Source organism: Pan paniscus, chromosome X (genome assembly GCF_029289425.2).
Source record: "Pan paniscus chromosome X, NHGRI_mPanPan1-v2.0_pri, whole genome shotgun sequence".
Classification (NCBI taxonomy): domain Eukaryota; kingdom Metazoa; phylum Chordata; class Mammalia; order Primates; family Hominidae; genus Pan; species Pan paniscus.
In genome coordinates this window covers 115,001,239-115,010,661 of record NC_073272.2, presented here as the reverse complement: position 1 = coordinate 115,010,661, position 9,423 = coordinate 115,001,239, and the positions used below count along the sequence as shown (strand labels likewise).

Below are 9,423 nucleotides of genomic sequence, written 5' to 3'. Positions count from 1 at the left end.
GTAAGTGCTTGCCCCTCAATGGTTTTTACTTTTCCCTACATTTTCTACCTACTGTTAGCCAGGCTCCCTTCCCTCCTCCCAATCCCTCTTAACAGGCCGGGCGCCCCCAGCATCCCGTCTGTCTGACGCTAAATGGCGAGGCTCTCCAACCCACTTAGCTCCAAGCTCAACCTTCTGCAAAAGTTCAACCTTCTGCACCACTGGGGATATCGTGCAGCTCAGGTGAGAGGCAAGGAGCATCGCATAAGGCTAGAGTCAGATGCCATTAACCCCCACTCCACCTCCCGGGCTGGGATCATCTTACGTCCCGGAGCCCGGCGGTCGGAACCGCCAGCACACTGGAGCAGCGACGGCGGCAGCAACTTTGGGACTGGCGAGAAGCCAGGGCGGGGGTGGTCGGCGTCCCCGGGCCTCTCATTACAGCGCTTAAGTACTGCGGGTGGAGAAAAGTAAACACAGGCAAGTGCAGCTGTGCGGGGAAAGGGCGGGGGGGTAGAATATTACCTCCCTCCCGTCGCCCCTTTGCCTCTCCCTCTCCAAGAGTCGGGAGAGGTCCGGGACTGCCGCCGCCCCGACCGCGCGCCCGGGGCCGCAAAGTCAAAGGAGCTGAAAAAAGGACAGGGGGTGTGGGGCCAGGGGAGAACGGAAAGGCACTGTCCTACTAGCCCAGAGATGTTCTCCTACTGAAAGGAAAAAAAGTGCTTACTCATAGGGAGACTAGGTGCGTTCGCGACGCCCTCGCTAAGGACAAGGGAGGGAAGCAGGCAGAAGGCAGGCAACCCAAACCTCGTGCCTTCCCTCGGCCACAGCCCCCCCTCTCCAGAGCCCCAGGGTCGGCTTAAGCCAGCCAGGTCACCCGAGGCGGGCGTGTGGGGGCTGGAGGAGTAGCAGGCTGCTGGCTCCGGGATTTCCTGAGTCCGGGCGGGAGGGAAGGGGGGATGGCAGTAGCTGGAGAAGGACGACAGAGGGAAGTTGTGCGCTCCCTTTCCACTTCGGGGCCGCAGCCGCGGAGGGGAATCAGGGCAAGGGCTGGCGTCTAGGACTCCAGCCCAAGACTGGCAACAAGTTAAGAGCAACTAGTAAGAAAACACCACTTAATACAGTGAAGTGCAGAAAACGTGTCTGCGGCGGATGCTAGTAGGGAAACTCCCCGTCACTCACACCCATTTCGGTTGCGACCGATCGCCCGGGCGCCCGAGGGCTCCAACTGAAATTTATCCGACCTCCCTCTCCCCCAACCCCCGCCCCACGGTGCGCCGCACGTTCCTGCTGAGCTTAACCGAGATGCTCTCCCCGGGACCCACTCCTGCCCACGCCCAGGAAACCCGCTCCCCTAGTGCCCGCCGGCGCCTACAAAGCACTTACGTAAAGTCGCAGAGTCCTGGGTCTGGCCCGACTGCCGCCGACCAACGCACTCAGACAACTTCTGCACCTCGGAATCTTTGCAGCTGTGGCTCTAAAGCCAGCGCTCCCTCCCCTCCTGCCAGCCCCCTCCGCCCCTCGGCCGCCGCCATTGGCTCGGGTGGTGCTAGCAGTCGGCCTGGGAACCAGGAAGGGGATTGGGCCACGAGCCTGTCACATCAACTGGGTGGGGATCCAGGAAAATAGGCACGGGGATGGGCACCCAGGAGGGATAGGGACTGCAACTCTGCTGCAGGGAGAGGAGAATGGTCCCCAGCGCCTGAGTCTCCCCTTCCTACTTGGGCTAAGAAGAAGTTAGAAGTCCAACTTGCCTGGCTCGGAGTACACATTCACACAATCTTGTGGGATTAATAAAAAGATGAAAAAGTTGGGAACAAGAATTTGAATGCCACCTATATAAGTCTATGGGGGAGGGGTACAGTTTCTCCCAGAATCGTGAGAAGAATAACGGCATGTTGGGGAACATTCCTAATTACATCTGCAACAATCAGTCCAGGTGCCAAAGGGTGCAGAGGGAAACATCAGCAATCATTCCTTTCCTTAAGAAGTCAAGGGAGAAGAATATGGGCAGGGCAGGGCCCTCAAGCCTTTGGCCTCATGCCAAGTAAATTGTTAGCCCACATCACCTGGCTGGTATGTTTGTCCATGCGGAGAGGGGTTGAGAGGAGGTGGTTGGAAGTACATTGGTTCCACTCTTTTGACCGGAAATGGGTATCAATTCTCATCAGTCTCCTTTCACCAGAGAAAATTTGGAGACATGTTACTACTCCCCAGACTGCCATTTCTTCTCCTTCTCTGCCCAGGAGATGGCTTCCACGTCATAGCTGACCTCTTTCATTAATACACGTGGAGGTTATCTGCATTCCAAACCTATGGTTCATCGTATATCCAAAATCAACTCAGAGAGCCAGAGTTTGAGGGATTTTGCAGGGTCAGGTCAAGAGACTGACTTGTGGGATAGCTGTAGAAGAAAAAGTCTAAGCCCTTTCCTGTTCCAGTCGTAACCATTTTGTTCAGGAAATGTGTGCTTGGAAAGTTCTGTCAACATTTAAAATTAGTTCAATTAAGTCGCATTTTACATATACCAGGAAAAAACGCTGAGAGGCTTTAAAATGGAATGTTCTTGAAAAGGAACCCCTATTTCATCTGCCATTATGAATTTCCTTAGAGAAATTAATCCGTAGTGAGTGCCAAGGCTTCTTAAAAGGGAAGAACTTGGGGAGTTCATATATTGCCTAAAGGCTAGACTAGCAGAGGACTTGGCACGAGGAAAAAGCCTTGTTAAATATTAATTAATGATTAACCAACTGGAAGAACTTATGAAAGGCACAGGAAGGTGAAAAAGAAATGGGAGGGCAATCATGCTTTCACAAACATTGAATTTCTGTTATGGGAGATTTTCTACTGGTTCAGGTTTGGGCCAGCACAAAAATACTGATTTCAACATGTTGGCGTTGGATTGAACATGGAGTCAGTGCATTGCCACACACATTTACAGTAAGCTCCCAAATGAGATTTCTAGCATTCAGTAATTGGCCAAAGGTTTGGTGTGACTTCTGGAATTCTTTACAAAAAATTTTTAGATACAGGAAATAGGCTTTTTCAGTTTTCTACCTTTTATGGTGTCTGTCGGTCACCGCTGAAGAGCTTCCACCTGCTCTTCAACTTAAAATTACAGACTGAGCAATAGCATGAAGGGACTCTGTAAGCTAAATTTTCCAGTGCAGATATATTTGTCTCAATTACGTTGTATTCAATTTTAGTTTATTTTTCAAATTCTAGAATTTAAAGTAAAAATATTAAGAATCCTACGTATATGCTATTTACAGTTCCTGTTTTTAATTCAAAAAAGCTTACATTGGTCCAAATGGGGTAGCTCACGCCTGTAATCCAGCACTTTGGGAGGCTGTGCGGTGGGAGGATTGCATGAGGCCAGGAGTTCAAGACCAGCCTGGACGACATAGCAAGACCTCATCTCTACAAAAAAAATTAATAAAATTTTTAAAAAACTTAATAGAATCTATACTTTGATAAAAGTCTTCATTCACCACTATCACTGAGGATGTCAGAATTCAGTCAAGAAATGTCATTTTAATTGAAATGCAATAGTCCATAGTTTCAAAGCTGCAGTGTACCTAGCTGATGGCATTAGTTCTCATTGCCTCAGTAACTTTCCAACAGATAAAACACACCCTAAACACAGAAGCACCTATTTGGATGCTAGCTGAGATTCCTGTTTAACAAGCTCCACTATATAATCCAGGTAGAACTCCATTTTAATGAATACTATTAAGATACCCAGCCAGTTTGATGTAACTAAGCTACCTTTGTGTTGCCCAGAATCTAAAGGATCTTTTCAAATTTAGCATTTTGCTGGAAGAAAGGATCCTCAGGCTCAAAGCTCTTAAACAGCATTTCTTTATAATTTTTCATGCCATCAGTTTACCTCATAGAGGATCATTCACGAAGTAACCCAAAGTTGATTGTTTTCTTATCTGTATCAAAAAGCCTGCACAGATGTTTGTCAGGGTTCCCTCCACCTGCTTATAGGCTTTAATTTATTTTGACAGTGACTTGCATAGTGCCTGACACATAGGAGTTCAGTAAATGTTTGCTGAACTAATGGTTATTTTATGTCTATTCTTGTTAAACAACAGCAACAAAAAGCTATTAATATATATAGGATTCTCACAGACCTTGTGAATCAGCAACCTAAGAGTTTTTACCTTTCCTTCCATTTCCAATTTTCGATCCTAATGCCTTTGTAATAAATCACTTAAAGTCAATATCACAAAATTTTGAAAACCATTTATTCTTCCTGTCCTCCGCTGATATCATAAGAAGGCGCCAATATCTCTCTTAGATTTTTTGTCCGTCCAAACTACTTTTCTTTCCTCCTTTTGATACGCACATCCCCCTTTTTCTTGCTCTTTTTCCTATTGTTCTGCCCAACACTCTCCCCAGTCTAGCTCACAATGTATTATGTGTACATAGTCTAAAATTTTCCCTGAAATTTTCCTAGAGTAAGTTGTCAGTTTCCTCTTCTATCCATTTTTAATTCTTTATTCTTAACATGTCATTGCTGGTTTGAACTTTTTTTTTTCCCTTGAGACAGAGTTTCACTGTTGTCACCCCAGCTGTAGTGCAACGGCGCAGTCTCAGCTCATTGCAACCTCTGCCTCCCGGGTTCAAGCGATTCTCCTGCCTCAGCCTCCCAAGTAGCTGGTATTATAGGCACCTGCCACCACACCCGGCCGATTTTTGTTTTTTCAGTAGAGATGGGGTTTCACCATGTTGGCCAGGCTCCTCTCGAACTCCTGACCTCAGGTGATCCACCTGCCTTGGCCTCCCGAAGTGCTGGGATTACAGAGGTGAGCCACCATGCCTGACCACTGGCTTGAACTTTTTATCCATTTTTTATTTTATTTTATTTTATTTTATTTTATTTTTTTCTTCTTTTTCCTCACCCCATCTGGGATAATTTTTATCAATTTTTTTAAAACCTCCTTTCTGTAGTCTATTAAAAAATGATTTTGCTGCATAAACTTTATATAAGCCAGGAATAACTTAAAGAATCTTGATCAGTTCAATACTAAATCATTTTTCTAACACACCTAATTGTTTTCTCAGTCTCTAAATGTACAATTGTGTACTAATCTGTTTTAATTAATTGTATTTTATTTTATCAGATTATTTTCAAGGAATTATCCTTTTTTAAATCATCTTTTTAATTCATGGATAATTCTATTCCATGTTGTGATATTTTAGGTTCTTGGATTGATCCTAATCCCTCTTTTTATTCAGTGTGCTGTGAGATGACATTTTTATTAAAATTAAGTATGATTTTAAAGGTTTCTCTCATACTTAAAATATTTGGCATAGAGGAAATCTTGGAAGACCTGGACAATTATTAATTTTTTTTTGATTCATAGGATACAGATTTGAACAGTTATTACCACTGTTTATTAGTGAAGTGTTTTTATGTTTCCAACTCAAAATGTACACATGTATAGGACATGAATATTAATAGTGAATAGGCAATTGTCAAATATTTTTCAAACCTAAAGATTATTATGAATCTGAATGCCTGCTAATGCAGGCCAACTATCTTACACGCACATTCACATAAAGAAATTACTCTGACATGTCCAAGCTTATTTCAGATTTTCACTTGTTAAAAAAAAATAATTATCAGTATCTGAGAATAAGAAAATTAAAAAATAAAAAACAAAAAATTAATTGAAGTCTCTTTAATAGGATTAGGACATATTTAATCAGTATGGACTTTATAATATATAGATTTAACAAAGATCACTATCATCACTGGAAATGCTCAAAATTAAAGTGTCACCCTCCCCCCTCCCGACTTTCTGGGTGTTAAATATCTAATTAATCAATCAGATAACTATTATAAGCAACACAGAAAAAGTATGGTCTCAAAACACAACGAATTAATAGTCTAATATTAATTCAAGATCAAAGTCCACATAACTGTAATAATGAGAAAACAATTCAGGATAGAATATATAAGAAGCACCGTAGGTAGGCTGAAAAGAATGAGAATAATAGGGCTAAAGCAGTTGTAGAAGGCATCCTTTGTGCAATGGAACTTGAGCTAGGCTTGACAAAGATGGGTAAGACTTGATATAGGCAAGTAGAAATGAAAACCATTTTCATTCCTAGGAAGTGATAAAAGAAAAACTTCAGACAAATTAAATTTAACATAGTTTAATTGAGCAATGAACGATGGGGCAGCCACCCCAAACCAGACTAGGTGCAGAGAGACTCTGGTGCTGCCACATGTTCATAGAGAATTTATGGACAGAAAAAGAAAAGTGACATACAGAAAATGGAAGTGGGGTACAGCAATAGCTGGATTGGTTACACCTTGGCATTTGCTTTATTTGAACTCAATTTGAACAATTGGCTGCTTTTATTCGCCAAAACTCAGTAATTTTTACAAGTGAGGGTTACAGTGTGTTTACACATCTGTTTAGGTTACAGTTCACTATGTATGGAAATACTTTTTTTTTTTTTTTGGCAGGGTCTCCCTCTGTCACCCAGGTTGGAGTGCAGTGGCACGATCATGGCTCACTGAAGCCTCAATTTCCCAGGCTCAGGTGATTCTCACACCTCAAGTCTCCCAAGCAGCTGGGACTACAGGCTCGTGCCACCACACCCAACTAATTTTTTTTTGTGGTAGAGACGCGGTTTTGCCATGTTGTCCAGGCTGGACTTGAACGCCTGGGCTCAAGTGATCCACCTGCCTGGGCCTCCCAAACTACTGGGATTAGAGGCCTGAGCCACCACACCCAACCAGGCTAAACTTAATTTAACATAAGAAAGCAAAATGGGAGCGCTTTAGGTAAGTTTCTGAGTTTGGGCTTTCTTTCCAGGCTTCTACTTCCTTATCTGCAAAAGAAAAACTGAGTATTTGCCTACCACAAAGGTGCAGTGATAACATCAATGGGAAGGAAGATTGCTTGGGATCTCACTAACGTGAGATTTTAAAGATTTTAATTTTAAAAGAGAAAATATATTTTTTTAACACTTACTTTAGTGATTAAAAAGACTTGTGGGCTGGGCTCATGCCTGTAATCCCAGCACTTTCGGAAGCCGAAGTGGGTAGATCACTTGAGCCCAGGAATTTGAGACCAGCCCGGGCAACATCGCAAAACCCAGTCTCTACAAAAAATACAAAAATTAGCTGGACATGGTCGTGGTACATGCCTGTAGTTCCAGCTACTTGGGAGGCTGAAGTTGGAGGATCACTTGAGGCTGGGAGGTTGAGGCTGCAGTGAGCTATGATATCACCACTGAACTCCAGCCTGGAAAGCAGAGTAAGACCCTGTTGAAAGAAGGAAAGAAAAGACGGAAGGAAGGAAAGGAGGAAGGAAGGAAGTAAGGAAGGGAGGGAGGGAGGGAGGGAAAGAGGGAAGCAAAAGGAAGAAAGGAAAGAAAGAAAAGAAAAGAGAGAGGGGAACATCACACACCCCTGTCCTGGGGTTGGGGGAGGGGGGAGGGATAGCATTAGGAGATATACCTAACGTAAATGTAGAGTTAATGGGAGCAGCACACCAACATGGCACATGTATAGATATGTAACAAACCTGCACGTTGTGTGCATGTACACTAGAACTTAAAGTATAATAATAAAAAAAAAAGAGAGAGAAAGAGAGAGAGAGAAAGAGAAGGAGAAAGGGAGGGAGAGAAGGAAGGAGGGAAGGAAAATAAAAGAAAAGACTTGTGAATCTTTCTTGTCTTACATTAATTAAACTGCCAAGTTACAGAAGGTCTTGCTTTTAGTTACAGTAATTTTGTTTGTCCGGTTTTTTTTTTTTTTAATTTAATTTAATTTAATTTTTTTTGAGACGGAGTCTCGCTCTGTTACCCAGACTGGAGTGCAATGATGCAGTCTCGGCTCACTGCAACCTTCCGACTCCTGGGTGCAAGCGACTCTCGGGCCTCCTGAGTAGATGGGATTACAGGTGCGCCACCACACCCGGCTAATTTTTGTATTTTAGTAGAGACTGGGTTTCACCATGTTGGCCAGGCTGGTCTCAAACTCCTGATATCAAGTGATCCACCCATCTCCCAAAGTGCTGGGATTACAGGCATGAGCCACCGTGCCTGGCCAGGTTACAGTAATTTTGACAGTTGCTTTAGTTAGAGCCATAATAATCCTTCCCTCAATGAGATTTACATAATTAATTGGCACATATCACATTTTGCTTTTAAGGAAGTATTATTAATAACATGCCTGTAACTTACACAGAATTTAAGGTAGGTGAGTGCACTAGCACATACAACTTGATGTTATCATTTTGTGTGTCTGGGCTATAAAGCATTCTTTTTGGTGAAATATTCAACCTCAACCTTTGTTAGAATGTAATTTGAAATATTGGAGGCTTCCTATGAAAAAAGTCTTTTAAACATATACAAACAACCCTGCAGAATAAATTGTAGTGCACATTTTAAAATTTATAAGGGTTATCCATAATTCTCCACAGCACTAGCCAGACTTCTAAAGAAACAGTCATGTCCAGTCTATTGCGTTTAACTGATTTCTGAATATGTGAGGCCAAATTTTGGTGAATTTATGAGTGTCTACCTGCATTATGTGTGTGTGTGTGTGAGAGAGAGAGAGAGAATATGATCAGATATTTAAATGCTATAACTGTTTATTCTACCAAGAATGCTTATAGTTAAATATTTGGGTCTGTGTTTACTAAGTATGCAAAATAATGACTTTAAAAAGAGATTGACAGTGTGACACCATGGATGAACCTTGAAAACATTATGCTAAGTGAAAAGAGGCCAGTAACAAAAGACCACATATTGTATAATTCCATTTATATAAAATGTACAAAAAGGGAAAAATCCATAGAGACAGAAAGTAGATTAGTGGTTGCCTAGGACTGGGGGTATGGGCAATTGGGGGGAAATGAGGAGTGACTGCTAGTGGGGTTCCTTTTTGGGGTAACGAAAATATTCTAAAATAGATTGTAGTGGCGGTTGCATAACTATATGAATAAATTTAAAACTATCGAATTGTACAATTTTAATTGGTGATCTATATGGTATGCGAATTAGATCTGTTACTTTAGGCAAGTTAAAATTAACAGAATTTAACTGAGCAAGAAAAACAAAAACAATTCGAGAATTAGCCAGCTCCCAGAATCAGAACAGATTCAGAGATTCTGGGGCTGCCCCATGGTCAGAGGAGATTTATGGACAGAATCAGGAAAATGACATACAGAAAACAGAAGCGAGTGCAGAAACAGCTGGGCCTTTGCCTTATTTGAGCAGGGTTTGAACAGCTGGCTGCCTGTGAGTGGTTGTTTAAGTATGGCGGCTGTGATTGGCTGAGACTCAGCTATTGTTATAGAAGCCTACTCCTAAATTAGGTTTTCAGTTTGTTTACCTACTAAGTTAGGTTGCAGTTTATACTTAAGAATTCGAGTGTACAAGTACAAAGACTTTCTCAGGCCAAATTTTAGT

General features: G+C 42.6%; 1 protein-coding gene and 1 long non-coding RNA gene across 3 annotated transcripts in view; one reads left to right on the top strand and one right to left on the bottom strand.

The window, feature by feature from the left end:
- The window catches only part of LOC130541180 (uncharacterized), a 32,523-nt gene extending 30,744 nt beyond the window's left edge, over window positions 1-1,779 (top strand). The window contains exon 2 of the long non-coding RNA XR_010111191.1: window positions 96-1,779. This is a non-coding gene — a long non-coding RNA (uncharacterized LOC130541180). The remainder of the gene's footprint in view (window positions 1-95) is intronic.
- PLS3 (plastin 3) overlaps window positions 1-5,767 on the bottom strand; it is a 93,853-nt gene extending 88,086 nt beyond the window's left edge. The window contains exon 1 of one of the 2 annotated variants that reach the window (XM_034950575.3): window positions 1,366-5,767. The gene's annotated coding sequence lies outside the window, so the exon portion shown is untranslated. The remainder of the gene's footprint in view (window positions 1-1,365) is intronic. The other variant, XM_003805411.5, reaches the window with a different exon arrangement.
- Window positions 5,768-9,423: the final 3,656 nt, after the last annotated feature.